Below are 16,692 nucleotides of genomic sequence, written 5' to 3' on the forward strand. Positions count from 1 at the left end.
TAAGCAAAGCATCAACCCATCCTTCGTCACTACTTCGATCGCAATGCGTAATTTCTTCAGCTACGACCTTATGTGTCAATGTTGGGAACGAGATCCGGACCGGCGTCCGTCGTTTTCCAGACTAATACAACTACTTAGTCTGATTTTGGAGAGATCGGTAGGCCGGTAGCCAGTTTTCCGGGTTAATCCGGTAGGCAGATGTCTTGGGCGTAATAGTGATATATGTAATAGGAATATTTGGAGGTAAAAGAAGAATCCTGTCTGCTGGAAGACAATCCGCTGTACCAATTTTGCTCATCGCATCAGCAGGCGCACATCTAGTCACCTTGAGATCGCGACGTTTGGCTGACCCATCACCGGCGTGGTCAGCGAAGCACAGTTCGTTTATCTCCGTCCGAAAGGGGTGTTAAACAGCACGGACCCAGGGTCGTAGCGCTGCCCAGCCTCCTGTTACGCCGGGGCCACCTCCGGCTCGTTGCTACCAACGAAGGACGTGACCAGGGTAGTGCAGTTTCCTTTACTGTCCTGCTGCTGTTCTTCACTCAGTTGATTGACACTGGCAATTCTTCAATGCATCAGTGGACAATCGTCCGGATAACGTGCAGGACTTGCCAAGCGCTCTTGGCGGAACCAGGAAGCACTGTGAAACCCCTGGACGACAGCTGCTCGTTCAGCATTGTCTGCATTTGTCATCATGCTGCTCAGTGCGCTGGCCTCTGCCTCCTTTCTATGAACGACTAATCTTTGTTGCATGTAATACAATAAAGTCCCTTGAGTAGGACGATGTTTTACCTCTCGCATGCGCACGTGTGCTTGCGGCTTACCGGTTGTCACTTTCAGTGGTCCGGCCTGTGTTTGTTTGAGCATGACCTTTCCTAGATAACTCACTCTTAATTGCTTTTCAACTACTCTTATGGTCTGTATTCGCGATTTAAGGGCAGGTGAACTACACTGTAGGCCGGTTTCTTATCGCACATCAAGTACAGCTCAGTGCCACGCATAGTCAATCTGGCAAAATGACCAGCGTTACACGCCGCTGACCGCTGCAACGTCAGACTACAACAGGTCCAGGCCACCTGCCTTGCGCGAGCTGAGGTGAACGCATACATTGTGAACCGTTATGGTCATGAAATGCTGCTGTTGTGAAAAGCCGTGGTCAGGAACCGGTTCTGATCAAGTCTACATTAAAAGTGTACCGCAAAACCCGTCCTTATGCGGTCGTATACTGCGTGACTGTAAGGTATTTAGTTCATATACTCATCTGCAATCAGTGGACACTGTTGCACTGTCTGGCACTCATTAGTCCCACCCCCACGCCATTTACGTCACCCACGACAATAAACTGCCCAACGCAGCGATGTTTGGCGTTCTGCGTCAAACCGGTCTCCCTGCTGATTATCGATGCGGCTGTTGTTCCCCAGCTGGTAATATCCTCTCAAGCGAGACCTGCACAGCAATATGCACAGCAGTGAACCGAGCATAAGCTTCGAGAAGGGCTGTGTTTAAAAAGCAACAATTATTAAGAATCTGCTTTTATGCAAGGGCATTTCAAACAGGCGTGAGCTAGAACTGAGTACGCAGCATTGACAATCTATAATATGTAAAAGTGACTTAAAGTGCGTTTCAAATAATTATTAACTGTACAGTGGACTTCAAAAAGACGCTACACTTATATAACTGCAAAAAAGCGGAACCAGACACTTTTCTGTGCTCAAACAGCTATATTCGGGCCTGGCTATCGGCGTTCTGATGCTAAAACTTACACTTTGCACATTTCCCCACGAAAACCAGCAACCAATAACCCAAACGAATGAGAAAAAAATTTCAAGAATTTGGTTTTTGGTCGGGTGTGGCAGGAAAAAATTTCGCTGCGCTATTATTTCTTAATATCTGTAGAACAACCAGGCATAATTTTGAGCATATCAGCGCATGCCGCATATTAACTAGGTAATATTAAAAGTGAAGCTGAAATCTACGAAACAAAAAAAACAGAAAACTGAGAAACCTAAAACCTAACGATAAGAAAACTTGGGAAACCTTAGAAAACGAAAAATACTAAGTAATCTCAGAAGCACTGTTATTGGGCATTTCAGCAAACGCAATGCTGAAATGCGTTGTGGAACAACCTGGGTTGTTCCACAACGGTGGCATGAAACGTCCTTATGCAGAATGTCTCAATTCCGAAATGTGCACGCTCATCAGGGTCGGCAACTTTGAGCATTGCCGTTTTTTTCCTTGAATGAATTTTCGACGAGTTTTTTCAGAAGGTTCGCAGGTTTTTCTGTATAAGAGGTTGCCGGCCACCCCACCCGCCTCCCGCTCGGGCTGCTTGTGCACGAAGATTATTCCCACATCCTGGACCGGATCAGTGCTTTGCTACCAACGCGAAGCGCGAAGTCAACGAGCCATTTTGCTAGGAAAACGCTAGCATAACCCATTTTGCAAGGCCGTGCTTTTTGCTTTCACAGTTTTAATGTGAAAAAATCAATACCAAAGTATAGACAACTGCTCTAAACTACTCAAGATTACTCTAAATATTATTCAAATTCACAAATACCAGCCATGTATTTTGAACAGAGGAAGTGAGTTTATTTATTCTTGATGACCTTAACGTGCGGTGACCTCGATGTAGCTTTTAGATGGAAATAATACTAGTATCCTTTTCGCGTGAAGCGCGAAGCTGACGAACGATTTTTTCTTAAAAGGTCAACAAATTCCATTGAAAATACAAAACATAATTTAAATTTTTATCTTTCGGACCCCTCTAAACTTTTCTCGATGGATTCTTAATTTTCTAATCTTGCAGCTTTAGAAAGTTAAAAATGCACAAAGCACACTTAAACTACACAAACTGTGTAATAATACACGCTATTTTATTTTTAGCCTATGGACTCAACAGCCAACACGCTTGTTTGTCAGTTTCGTTGCAGCTGGATGGAACTTTATGTTCAATAACAGATACCTAATATTCCATCGTCTTTATGTATATTTCTCAACGAAATTTAGTTTTGGAAAAGAAAATAAAACGAAAGAAAGAAGACAAAATGGCCGCGAAGAATCTTGGGACTGTGGGATGGTTCTAAAGCCTGATTTTAAGAACGTACCAGACCCCCGCAGTGGTTTATTCAGTTCCCGCATAACTACGATGTGAAGTGTTTTCCCGGGCGGGCGCGATTGCCTTTCTTGCAGAACTGCCTGTGATTTAAGGCAAATTTGCTACGTTTTCGTTTCAGTAGATAAGGCAAGGTGGTGTTCTAGAAAGGCAAATTGGGCAACTTGGGGAATATAAAATATTCAAGATTTGCTTCCAAGACCAGCAAGCTGTTTGCTTCGCATGTTACAAATACATGGTGTTTGGATTAAAAAACGTCTGATACATACATATTAATGCAAATCCAGCTTTCTGTACATGCCAAAATAATCATGTTCGGTTTAAAAACGGGTAGGGTGGAATTGGATGTGGCGCGAAATGTACAATGTACGATGGAATCCTGCATTGTTAAGTACTGTATAGGACAAATGAATTTTTCAGTTCGGTATATAGCTACTGGAAGGCGGAGTATGCGACGCCGAGCTGCGGCACGAGCAGAGCTCGCATAGCAGCAAGCATGCAAAAATGTCGCGTGACAGTTCCCGCTTTTGAAAAATGGTTAAAATAAAGAAAGAAACCCAACGAAATGCTTCTGTTCTTATTAAAATAAAGCTGTGTGGATGCGTTCTGTGGTCAAAGCAATAGTAAGAAAGGAACAGGGATAGCAAGAAGAGCATTTGTTAGTGTACTGATTGTTAAGCAGGGATATAAAGCGCACCAGTGGTTTTAGCCCTAAAAATGGGATTTCAAGTACAAGTAAACTGTTCTCGCATGGTCTACGACTCTACAGCCAAAAAAAGGGGAAAGCAAAGCAACTTCTAATAAATTGCGAAGTCCCTATGCAGCTGGTGTGCCGTGTGCGAAATTTAAATGACTGGTTAACTGACCTGGAATTCAAGAAACGGGAATGAAAAAAGTTTCTTCGCTTTAAGGCACAAAAAAAGTTTGCATTTCAGATTTAAGGTCATCTCTGTAGTCAGTGAAAGCGACAGGCAAATTTTTCAGTAGACATTATCGTCATCTGTGGAATTTGGTCTTTGGTATACTGTAGATTATATATTGTAGAATTTCAGGCTTCTAATTTACCTGCAGGCGGCAGCCATGAGTTTTACAGGCAGATGCGCTAAGCATTTCTGAGCGATTACGATTCCGATTAGCACATTTCCTCGGAGAAATTTCTTAATCGGAAAACTTCTTAATCGGTTTGTTAATCGGACCGATTAAGGAAATTCGGGAATTTTGCAAATCGGAAATTTCTTAATCGGTAGTGATTAAGAAACTTCCCTAGGAGGTGGCTAGAAATCGGCCAATAGTAGCATTCTGAGTTCTGAGTTGAGCCATTCGGTAAAACTCGTAATGGGTCATGTTTTTAATCGGTTTCTAAATCGTGTTTTGGAGCTTAGCGGCAGTTAGCGCACTGGCCCCTTAATATTTGCACTAGGTTATAATTTGCCCATTGCATTCATTATTCCGCGCAATTTGCGCGGGGCCTGCCAGTAAATAAATAATCTCACACTAGCGGCAAATACGGTAGACCAATGGAAACAATGCAGTAAAACATTCATAGCAGGCTCAATAGACTGCGTTGTTACTGTAAGTAATACAGCTTATACTTCATACCCGCACCCCCAGATCGGTAGCTTCAAAGCGAGTTTTCGTCTCTTTGTTGAATCGGATAATTTTCCACGCGCGCTTACTTACTTACTTACTCATTTAGGCCAAAGTTTTTCGGCCGCAACTCTCTTCGGCCGCAGTACATTTCGGCGGAAATAGCCCTTGCATAAACTTTTATTCTGCAGCGTGTAACTGGCTAAATTATTATCGTTAACAAGAGCTTCTGTTCTATTTCTACTTCATTTTGCACGCATTGTTTTTCGAGCAGTTTTAGAAGTTGTTTTGTCACCAATGCACCATCATGTGTCACTTTCCAAGAGTTCTTCTTAACACCTCGTCGACCGTCATAAGATCGATCACACGAAGTCTACCGTCCCGGGTAAGTACCGAAAACCTAACTGCACGACACCTAAAAAAACATAAAAAACAACGAAAAGAAATTCTCAGATCCTATAAATCCCCTGAGAAAAAACCTAAGAAAACCAAAGAAAACATAAGAAAACCTAAGAAAACAGAAGGAGACCTAAGAAAACCTAAGAAAAACCTAGGAAACTTAAGAGAGCCAGAGATGGCCGAAACGCCCAGTTGCCGAAGTGAGCAACGGCCGAAATGAAGGCTGGCCGAAATGAAACTGTGCGGCCGAAATGTAACGCGGCCGAAGTGATCGGACGCGGGAACGGCTAACAAAGAACAAATGCAAGAGTAGCACTCGCTATTCTATTTTTTCTTTTTCAATTTTTTCATTGAATCTTTTGACTCTTATTCCTATAGTTAGTTTACATAATTGCTTATACAACAAAAAATTATTCTTTTCAATGGCAGAAAAGCAAAACAGGAAACTGTGGGTACTCCCTTTGTTTGTATTTTATAAAAATATCTACATGCTTCGGTTAATTTTAACGCTGTACACTATTATTTATTTTACGATTATTTATTTTAAGAGTCGGTTAAAGCAAAGGGGCGGTTAATATATTTTTCAACGGTTTATCAACGGCAAAGATTTTCTTTTCGACAGTAAATTAAAACGGTAAATATTTTGAGGACGGCAAAGGAAAGGCAAAGCCGCAAAGATAAAGTGAAACGGTAACGGCAAAGGGGCGGCAAAGGAAAAGTACGCCGACCGCAAGAGTTGCGTGTTTCGTGAGTACAGGTCATTTTATTGGTCGCTTGATTTTGGCTGAAAAATTATCGTCCGCGGATCGTCTGAATGTAGCAGTTCTGAAAACCACTGTACTTGTACGAGTACATACCATAACTAGAATTTTTATCCAGGATTGCGCACATGCACGAAGCATTGCACGAAGTGTGAAACCCGATCGAATTACCATGATGACAGGCAGGATCTGCAGCCTTTTGGTACTGGGAACGCTAGCACTAGGGATACCCGTAAGGGTCGTGTCGGGCTGCGCCGTCAAGCAGCGATCGCAAGATGATCGTAAGTTTTAGAATTTCCTTTTCCCCGGCACTAAAATAAACTAGGAAAGTGCACTCGCCTTTTGCGAGCACTGCATGACCGAAGCGTAGCGGGACAACATAAGTATTAAGTACATGATCTATCTATACTTCGCGCAGCGCCCCATAGTTTTCAGATCTCCATAACAAAAGATTTTTAAAAACTAACAGCGCCAGAAGATCGGGCCTCAGTCCAGAACGGGGTCGCATGATTGTTTGACTTTTCTCAAACACGCGCTAGAGTTGCATTAACAAATCTATGTCTTCGCACTGTCTCCTCTTAATTATGAATCGCTGGCGACATTAACATTTCTAAAAATTCCTTCCATAAAAAATTTACAATAACTGCTGAGACAGTTAATGCATTTACTATTGAATTAAACGAGATTTTTTGTTCATACCGGCTGTGGATCACAAGAAACGGGCCTGCGCTGAAAGTCTGATTCTGAATCTGATTCTGAATGCTAAAAGTCCGAGTCTGATTCCTGGAACTCTGAATCTGAATACCAAACTCTGAATCTGCATAATAATACTCTGAGTGTGGCAGTTGACGACCCGAGGCCCTTCATTAAAATTGTAATGCAGTTGTGTTTAAACAACAATTAATAACTCTGGCGATAACAGCTATCTGCTATATACGAGTAATTACAGTACAGATTAGTGTTAGACGGTAGGGACTGCTCGTAAACAACAATGCGGGCGCGAAACAGAAACGTTATGAACATGTTTTTGCAGCGTCCAGTGTAGGATGAGATATGAACTGCTCGTAAACAACTATGCGGGGCACGGAACAGAGACGCCATGAATAGTAAAATTTCTGAAAAATTTAACAAAATGCCGGAATTTTTATAAAGTGAATGAATGCGTTGCTCCCTGGTGGCGTGCACCATGGAAAGCATTTTTTATGTAAATAAATAAAAGCGTTCTTCTCTACATGAAACAACTGAAAAAATAGTTTGCATGGATAATAAATGACACAAAATTCTGGAGTTTAAAAGCTGGGTCACAACAGATTTTCGCATGTAAGAAAAATCCAGCCAGCAAATAACTGATACCAGTTGTTTCAAAAAGGAAGGCAATATAATTATAAGCTCGGAAAGTTCCATCGTATAACTACGTATACAGCTGGATTAAGTCGGAAATGGAACATGTAAATTAATTGTATTACACTTATTGTAATAAGCGCAGTATGCAATATTGCAGCACTTTTACCTGAACGTATTTCATGCTGGCACAGGCACGTTCGGGAAATTCAGACTGTATCTGTAGATAGCTGTTATTGCCAGAGTTATCAATTTTTTTTAGCATACAAATAAAAATGCATTACAATTCTAGTACAGTAATTTGAGACTCGGGTCGTCACCTGCCCGACTCAGAGTCTTATTATTCAGATTCAGAGTTCCAGGAATCAGAATCGGAATCAGACTTTTAGTATTCAGACTCAGACTTTTAGCATTCAGAATCAGATTCAGACTCAGACTTTCAGCGCAAGCCCAAGAAGGCGGAAGCGAAGCCGCAGCTGTTTCTTGTAATAGTATGTAACGGGAAAGGCTGTCTAGCACCACGTTCAGGCAATACTCCTCAGTTATTTAATGCTCGCAATCCAGTTGGTATTTTTCTTGGTACAACAACAAGTGGAATTTTAACTTTTCGTTAGGTTTGAATTTAGAACTTGTGAACAAGTGTTTCAATACCGTTAAAAAAGTCAAAATGTTAACGGCTCCGGTAGAACAGTTTAATGTCGGCTTAAAAAAAATGCCCATAGTGTTGTTCACAGTTAAAGCCCCCTCCAATACTGAAGCCTTATCTACAATAGAGCCTGTTCTAGACACACCACGGTGACGATGGGTTATCGTAACGGTAATCGCCATCGTATGAGAGTCTGCTTGTTCGCTGAACACAACGATAACGATAGACTCGAAGTCGGCTCGGGCTCGGTCCGGTCTCGCTATAATAAAATTACTGAAGTGGAGGATCAGTATAGCTTTGATGCGGGGTAATGCTGCTTGTGTTCAGGAAACGTTCTGTATTGGTAAGAGATTGGACGAAGTGTATTACGTGCTGAAATGATGTGACGCGTAATTTTGTTTCTATCCAATGTTCACTCGAATAACCCAATAAATGCTTCCTGAAGTGGATGTTCAGAAACGTGACAGCCGCCAATGGGGTCGCATTCTGAGCACGCTCGCTACTTCAGATCTTTCAGTTTCTCTTAAAAAATTATTTTGAAACGTTTTCTTTGTAGTAACTGCTCTTCTGATTCTTTTAAAAAATAGAGGAATGTTTCTTGCGCTAGTTTCTTGTGGCACAACGGTAGTTTGCCATTTCTGTTAGAAGCCGGGAGCTACCGGGAAGGGACAACGACAGCATGGTGTTTTATCGTGTTCACAACGACCGTAACGATACGGTAGGAGCAAGAAAACGATGAATTTGTGGTGAGTAGAATAATTCTTCCAGTTCTCTAGAACACCCAACCGTTCCCAAAACAGAAGCAGCGTTTCCACGCTGAATTTCAACACTTATACGCTGCCACAAAAATTCGGTAGCGCGCGTTTCGCCTGTTTGCTCCTTAATGCGTCGACCAACTTCACTGATGAACTTCTGTTTTGGGAACGGTTGGGTGTTCTAGAGAACTGGAAGAATTATTCTACTTATTCTAAGATGGTTTTTGAAGTTCAAGTGTAAAATGGCGTTTGGCTTGTACAATCTGGCAATAAACTTATTTGTGGTGAGTCATCACCGTTATCATCACCGTTGAGTGTCTAGAACAAGCTCTATTAGAGCTTGTTCTAGACACTCAGTATGAGCTTGAGCACACTCGTTGTGGCTAGATGGATAAACCTTCGGGTTTTGAAAGATAGTCTACATCGAGCGCGGTTTGGACTTAGATGGGTGACCACTCTGAGTTCAGGCTGCGAGTGCACGGCCCGCAAGGCCTGTGTGCGAAGTGCTTGGCTGAGGCAGCAATACCACCACGGAGACGGGCACGGGAGATGGAGGATCACAATACCACCCTGGCTACTCAGTAACGGCTTGGACTGAAAGGCCTGTGATGTCCGCAGTACCAATCGTGCCAAATGGAAGGAGACAGGAGATCAGTCGAAGCAGAGGATTGGCGCCTTCCCTAGAGATGTGCTTGCTGTCTACCTGTTTAGAATTCTCTTAGTCTGGTTCTGTTGAACGTCTTGCTCTGCCCGAGCCGGTTAGCGCCATTGCGCGTTAAAATAAAGCTGGCGCTCGCGTTTGCGAGCTGCTGCATACGATCTGTCTGTTGCAGTGTTATAGCCTCCATTGTAACTCTGCGTGAATGAATTACCGTACTTTGCACAAAATGTTCTGTCTGTCACCTGATTAATGCATTGCTGAACATGTAAACCGAGCCGTTTTCGAAACAACTAGCCGCATAAAGCAATCGCAAAGTACCGGCTGTGTTTTGTTTCTACAATATGAGCCTCCCCGCAGTACGAGGAGAATTGGTATTGAGTCGGCACTGAATTTATCGCCTGAAGACTGAACACCTGGTCCACTAGAGTTTGATTCAGCTGTCAACCGAGGATGGTTGCCCTACCGCGCATGCGTAACCACCAACCGAGTATGACGGCAGCGTCATATATAATATGGTTAACGATTACGCAGCTGTTGGTTATTGCAACCAACCACGGTCGACGGTTAAAATCAACTTCCACTGGGTGTTCAGTATAGGTTGGGTGTTCAGTATCATCATCATCATCATCATCATCATCATCATCATCATCATCATCATCATCATCATCATCATCATCATCATCATCATCATCATCATCACTATATAATAATCGCGTAAGCCTTAACGAAATTCCCACTGTCGAGTTCGGTAGCCAGATCCACTGAATCAACCTTCCGTGCCTACGTATCATTCGATAGCCCTTGGTGAGTAGATTTGCCATCGCAACTCAGTTTTCAGAGAAAAACAAACATTTGAAAGAAAACTTTAAAGAACTTTAACATAGAAGCCCAATGAGAAAAGTTTAGAATCCACCACTGCAAAACCGACCACCCCATCACTGATTCGACAGCTGAAACGTGTTTTGGCCAGCTTTGCTGGGAAGTTCTTGAATCATGACCAGTGACAACATACGATTCCGTAATCTTGATTCTTGGATCAAATTACAAATTTTCATCAACAAATGGCTTCATAAAAAGTAAGCAAGTATCTGCAGATGTTTGACCACTTTAAAGTTGCAACGTTTCCACGGGCGGTTGCCATTGGTACCGAAATGCCGATGAATAAGTACACGTTTTCTGTGGAAAGTGATGTCCGAGAATGGGGTATTGCATGTTTAAGGTTTAGCAAGTACTTCCTATAGGCTATAGTGTAGAGAATATAGAAAGTTCCTGGGTTTAGCTGTAGCCTATAGCAAGCTGGCAGCAGCATATCCCACGTGATTTTAAATTAGTTAATGATTGTTAACTGCAGCAGAACTGTAAAACGAAACATGAAATAATTTCGCCAGTTTTTCCTAGAAGGCGAGGCCGCAGACGATGCCGAGCTGCGACGCGAGCGGAGCTCGCGGAGCAGCAAGCGAGGCTTTACATTTCCGACTAAACGAGTGATGAAAGGAAAATTACAATATTTTAAAACAGCCAGTTATTTTTTAAGAAGTAATTTATCATTGATTGCTTAGTGAATACAAAGCAACAGAAAACCAATTGAAAATCGAGAAATTTTTGATAATTTGACTGTCAAGCGGGAATGTTTGATTCAGTCCGGATCTCTAGACTGCAACTGCAAGGCTTATGGTACCTATATATGTAATTACATCGAAACTCGAAACAGCGGGGCTGAGCCCGCGAGTCGCGATGATTAAAATGACCAGGTAGCGTCAGTTGTATTTAAATCACAGAGATACTATTTTGCAACTGAGCAAATAAAATTTTGAGTGATAGTTAGTCAGTTATGAACTGTTATGGTGCGAAGGATTCGTTCTGAAGAACTAAACCGAAAGCCGGCCCATTTCCGGGAAGAAAATTTGAAAATTTTGTATTCAGATGTCTATGTATGGTTGTCGAGTAACGTTAAACGAGTAACCTTGGCAGTCGAGTAACGTTAAACGTAATAACAATAGCATTACAATTTTACAATTTTCTCATAAACCTACTTAAATCTACTTCCACTTAAGCAGTTGAAAACAGTCATCTTTTTGCATTGAATTACGAGTATTCTTCTTTTATTTCCGCGCAATTTGCGCGGGGTCTACTAGTAGGTGATAAATTCACTGCCGACGTTTAATGTTTAAATGTAAATCATTTTGCGTAGTATTCTGCGTACAGCGTATGCACTTTTTGTTGTATTGATGGCTTTTGCCCAATAAAGAGCAATACCAAAATTCACTGCCGACTCACTACCAACCCTCCTCGTATAATTCGAAAAATTTGTAGCGTCCTCCGTATTAGAATCCGACCGCTCGGTGAGACCTAACTGGGGTCTAGTCCGTGAAACCTTCGGGTTACAGTATTCGGTCCGGATATTTTTGATTTCTTTTTTTCTGCTTTCGACGTTGTCTCCGGAAAGAGATGCGTGGATCTCATCCTTGAAGCCTTCAAAGTTAGGTACCTGGTGGAGTTCTTTTTTTTGGGTCGTTATCGTCGGGTCGCTCCAACGGCCATCGTGACAAGGCATCCGCGTTACCGCAGAATACTCCAGGTTTATATTTGATGGTGGTGTCCTTACCTTGCCCAGCCACCGCCAGGACCCCTGGAAAGTTCAGTGATGCTTCGGAAGGTTCAGTTACACCCTGGACCAGCATCCTTTGGATGTGCTTAGAGATAATCTCTCGGCCCGTCTAACTCGCTCGGGTTGGATTCATTTTAATATGTTTCTTGCCTTGGATGTCAATGACGTAAATGACTCCTTTGATGTCACCGTAGAGTCACTTTTAGGTCCGGAAAACCAGTCGACACTCCCATGCGGGGTCCCGCAAAACCATCCGCTGCTTGTCAGCTAGATCTGCCAGCTTTATGTAGTTTAACGCGTTATTTTGCTCTTTGATGGTTGAAGGGTCTTCCGCTTCTAATTGGGCAAGATTAGCCCCGGTCCACCGGTCGTCGGTCATATGGTCGTACGGTTCGATCCGGCCTATAGGGATTCCTTTCCGGATAATAACCTCGTTATTGGTATAATTCGTCACGAGGATGGTGAATTTCTTCCCGTCATGTGGGGTCGGACCAGCTTTCATTTCGATACCCTCCGCTATCGCTTCCCCCTAGCCGAGGTGCATTAAGTACTTGTTTTTAGCGGGGTCCACCTCCAAATCGATGGTTACCGTGACTTGCAAGATTGCTCGGGGTGGAAGCTCATTCTGCCGAATTTGCACCTTAAGAGATGAGATTTTGTGTCGCCTTTGTAGATTCTACGGGCGTTCACCGTATTTGGATAATTTGGCGACTCACATCAGGATTTCCCATTCGATGCTTTCATTATCAAGGTCCTATTCGTACATGTCGGTGTAGTAGATGTATCCGACCTTGGCACCGCTCCGGAGTACTTGGTTGTACTCATCACGTTCGGGACTTTGATCCTCGCTGTATCACAAGTTGGCCGGATCTCAATTTCGAGTGTCGTAACCGGAACGATTCGTATCGGATTTCCCGCTTCGGGTCCGTGCTTTTGATGGTGCGCACGAGTACCGCGCAGATTGAACAGGGTGGCAAGGTGCACTTATTTTGGACGACTACCGGCTGCCGGTTCCGGTCGTCACACTTTCCGCTGCCCTCGGTAAGGTTAAATTCATCGGTTGCCGTCGCTGCTGGCTTCGGCTTCCGTACCCGTTTCCAAGGGTTATATACGGTCTTCTCTGACTTAGCTTGTTTAACTTAGGATCTACCCTCGGGCAGTATGGTTTGCCCGGAGACAACGGTTTACTCCGACGAATATCGTCGATTGGGAAACCTACCTTTCGTCGTCGGTCGGATCTACCCGTTGTTCCGTTCCGGAAACGTCATCCGTAGGGCCTGCTTCCGGTGATTCATCCCGGAAGGGTCAATATCAATATCCACGTTTAAGCTCGTGTCGAGGTTGTTGTGGCCCAGGTTGACTGGCTATCAGCCGGGTAAGAAACCGTATTTGCAATTGACTCTCCCCGTTGACGCTCCAACCCTTCGTTCCGAAGCTCCCAGGTCTCTTTTGAGGGTTAACTACCGTACCGAGATACGGTCTAACTTCAAGTGTCCTTCCGGTGGTGTATTTATCCCTATCCATCGGACTAAAGGTTCGAAACCGATATCGTTGTCGTCATCGTCGTCATCCTCGAATGATTCTTCACCCGAAGGGTCCAAGGGCTCATTATCGGAGTAGGTGTCCGGTGAGTCACCTGCTCCTCACTTGTGCTCACCATCCAACCTTAGCGAGTCCTGGTCTCCGAAGTAATCGATGACCAAACCTTCTTCCGCCAATCGGGCAGATGGTCCAAGTGAACTCTTAGCAACCCTAACTGTAAGTCTCGAGTGTCGGGGTGTCGAAAGTTGATATTCCGCAAATTGTGCGTAAAGGGCGATTCGTTCCTCTTCCCATCGCTTCTTCTAAGGCTTCGGTTAAGTTAATTACCGCCTGGAATTTTTTTTGCGCCGCGGATCTGGTCATCCGACCTTGCGCCGATTCAGCCGAGCTCAATCATTATGCCTATCTTTCGGCCTAGAAATTATTGTATGCCAGAAAACCAAATTTCGGTACCGTTGCCTAAGCGTAGTAGAGGCCACTGCCTCTGGTATCGGGATAGACTTTAGTATCCCTTTGGCTGGTTCCAATCGCGTCGTCCGCACTCGTGCCATGTATCATTCTATGGCGTTATGGACTTGCAGTTCCGTGATGAGGCTTTGTTCCGTGTCCGAACATTCTGGTTACTTACTTACTTTGGCCATTGGCGGTTCAGCAGTTCCAACCAGTGGTGTTTCTTGCGCCTCTGTCAGATTAGTTACTCCGGACATCGACAATGCGGCAGTTTCCGCCAGTAAGGTTTAGTTGAGTGATCGTCTTTTGATGGTGCTTCCTGACGATCGCAGTGTTCACGGGTTATATTGCGTGTCGAAAAAATTTCTGCGGTCCGTTTACCGTTTTCACCGAACGTCGCTGGAAGAGATCTGCTTCCCCCTGGAGGTAGTAGGCGGGTACCCGTATACTTTGTTGCCCGTCCCACCGGAGCCTTTGCTCGTACGGGGGGTATCCGCCTCTTGTACGGTAACGGGGGGACCGGTGCATTTCCGGTAAGAGAAGCAGAAGCCAATCCGGTACCCTGCTGAGCTGGAGGTCAGGTCTTGTTTGTCTGCATGGCCCGTGGCTCATGGTTCCTGATTGGACATCGAACCATCCGGGCGGCAAGATGGGAACTTCCGTCCTGGCAAGATGGGAACTTTCGGCCAGGCTGCCCGGTTGGGCTGCCCGGGCTACCGAATCCGGCATCGCTCTGTTGGCGCGAGCGCGGGTGTGGTTAGGGTTAGCCGATCCGTTTGGGTAATTGTTGTCGTGCAGGTACGTCCAGTCCAGGTACCATCAGCGGTTCGGATTATCCTCCAGGTGGATACCGGCATATCTACAGCGATCGTGGGCGTGGTTTACCCATATGCAGTTCTCGCATGTGATTCCGCCGTTCATGGTCCACTGGTAGTACTGGTTCTGTATCTTATGGACGTAGTTGGCGAGTTGGCTGTCCCGTTGTTGGGGTGTCCTGGGTGGTCGCTGGAAATTCCGCCCAGCGTCACCTCCACGGTTGGAAGAGTTTCCGCGGCCGTGACTTTTGCTGCCACGTCCTCCTCCGTAGCCTCCATATTGGGAGGATCCGCTTCCATATCCACCTTCGCTGTCATATCCTGAGTTCCGAGGCTGGTAGTATCCGGGGCTCATGATGCATCGCTATCCGTAGCCTCCGTAATTAGGTGGTGGGCTCCAGTCTTTCGAAAACCCATTAAAGTTCATAGCCGACATCTCCGCCCAGGTCTTTTCTAGCCCCGGTCGTACCGGAGATTTTGACTGTCCTGGCGACGGCTGCATCGGGTGACCGGGTACTGATTGGGCTGCCCGGACGGTAATGTGATTAGCATTGTTCCATGGGTTCGTCACCTGGTACATCGGTTTTCCCCTTACATAGTCCCTGATAATTAATCTCGGAATTCCAGCGTGGTCTTGGGCATCCAGATGTCCAAACCCGCCTTGAGCTTTGGTTTCGTCATGTAGTTCCGCAAGTTGAAGACAGCCTGGTCGTCGCCGAAGTTGCTAACTTTGCGTCAAACGCATGGTGGCATCTTAGTATTGTTTGGGGGGGTTTCTTGTCCGAACTTACTACATACTTGCAGTTGCGGGTACTTATTTCCTAAATGGCCGTCATCTGTTTGTCGCTCTCCGAAAATCAGGCGGCGAACTGTCTGAGCCGGTTCTCGATGGACCATCCTTCGGTTGGTTCCAATCTCGACTGGTTGTGATACCAGTCCAAGTCTGGGCCAGACAAAACGTCCTCCAGGCCTGTCGTACAGCGAGTTATGGTCGTTTCGATGTCTCCAGCCTCCTCACGGTAAATCCGCCTGATTTTTGTTGCAGAACATCTTTTAACAGTCGCCGTTTAATTTCGGCGATTCTCCTCAGTTTTTCCTGGCCATAATCATCGTCATTCGTTCATCCAGTCGGCCTCTACCCTCTTCATAGCCTTCTAGTTGGGCTTGAAGGATGTCCGAGTTGGATGGCGGGGGTTGCTAAAGTTTGGCTGCCGGTTATGCCTGTTGTGCAACCGAGGGTGGTTGAGCTGCCTGGTATGTCTGTTGTGCTTCCGAGGCAGGCTGTCCGAGGTGGTCCGGGTATAGGTTCGGTTGGCCGGGTGAGGCGGTAGTCCGTGTCCAGGCAGGAAGTTCCTTACTGCGTAAGGTAAAGGCTGCCGAACGCCGTTCTGGCTCAACCACATTCCGGGTGGGGCTGTCGCGGGATTCGGTTTATGCAGGGCTATCTGATCTATTGGGTCCCAGTAAACCGGGTATGCGGGTCCCGTTGCCCTCCTTCTTTGGGTGCCCTGGGGGCCCTTACTGGGGCCACGTTCCGCGACAGTGCCCGACCTAAATCCGAGCTCGGATTCACGGATTCACCGAGTCAGGTTGCGCACCGCCCGGTATGGGGTTCGGCTGCGGCCTAAGTTCCCTATAAATTACGCTGCTGACCGGGCCAGATCCGGTTAGGGGTATCGGGATGTACAGACCAAGTACCGAGCTCTTTTGTGAACTATCCGAAAATTGTCTAATTGAGGTCGATCCGACGGGCCTAGTCACGCCCTAGTGTCGTTTAAGAATGTCACATATGCGGACATTCCTCCGGGGAACATGGTTGTCGATTACGGTATGGATTGGGTTGGCACTTTTGTTGCGGCAGTTGAAGGGTTCCATTCCGATTGCGGGGCTACCGAGATTGATGGCGCAGTCAACGGAGTACCGTTTACGGGTCATCCCGGGCCATTCCGACCTGGTGTATCTGGTTCACGGGCATCCTCAACTAACATATTGGGTTCAATAAAGGTTTGTCCGAC

This window comes from Paramacrobiotus metropolitanus, unplaced genomic scaffold, assembly GCF_019649055.1.
Source record: "Paramacrobiotus metropolitanus isolate TYO unplaced genomic scaffold, Prichtersi_v1.0 Parri_scaffold0000200, whole genome shotgun sequence".
Lineage (NCBI taxonomy): Eukaryota > Metazoa > Tardigrada > Eutardigrada > Parachela > Macrobiotidae > Paramacrobiotus > Paramacrobiotus metropolitanus.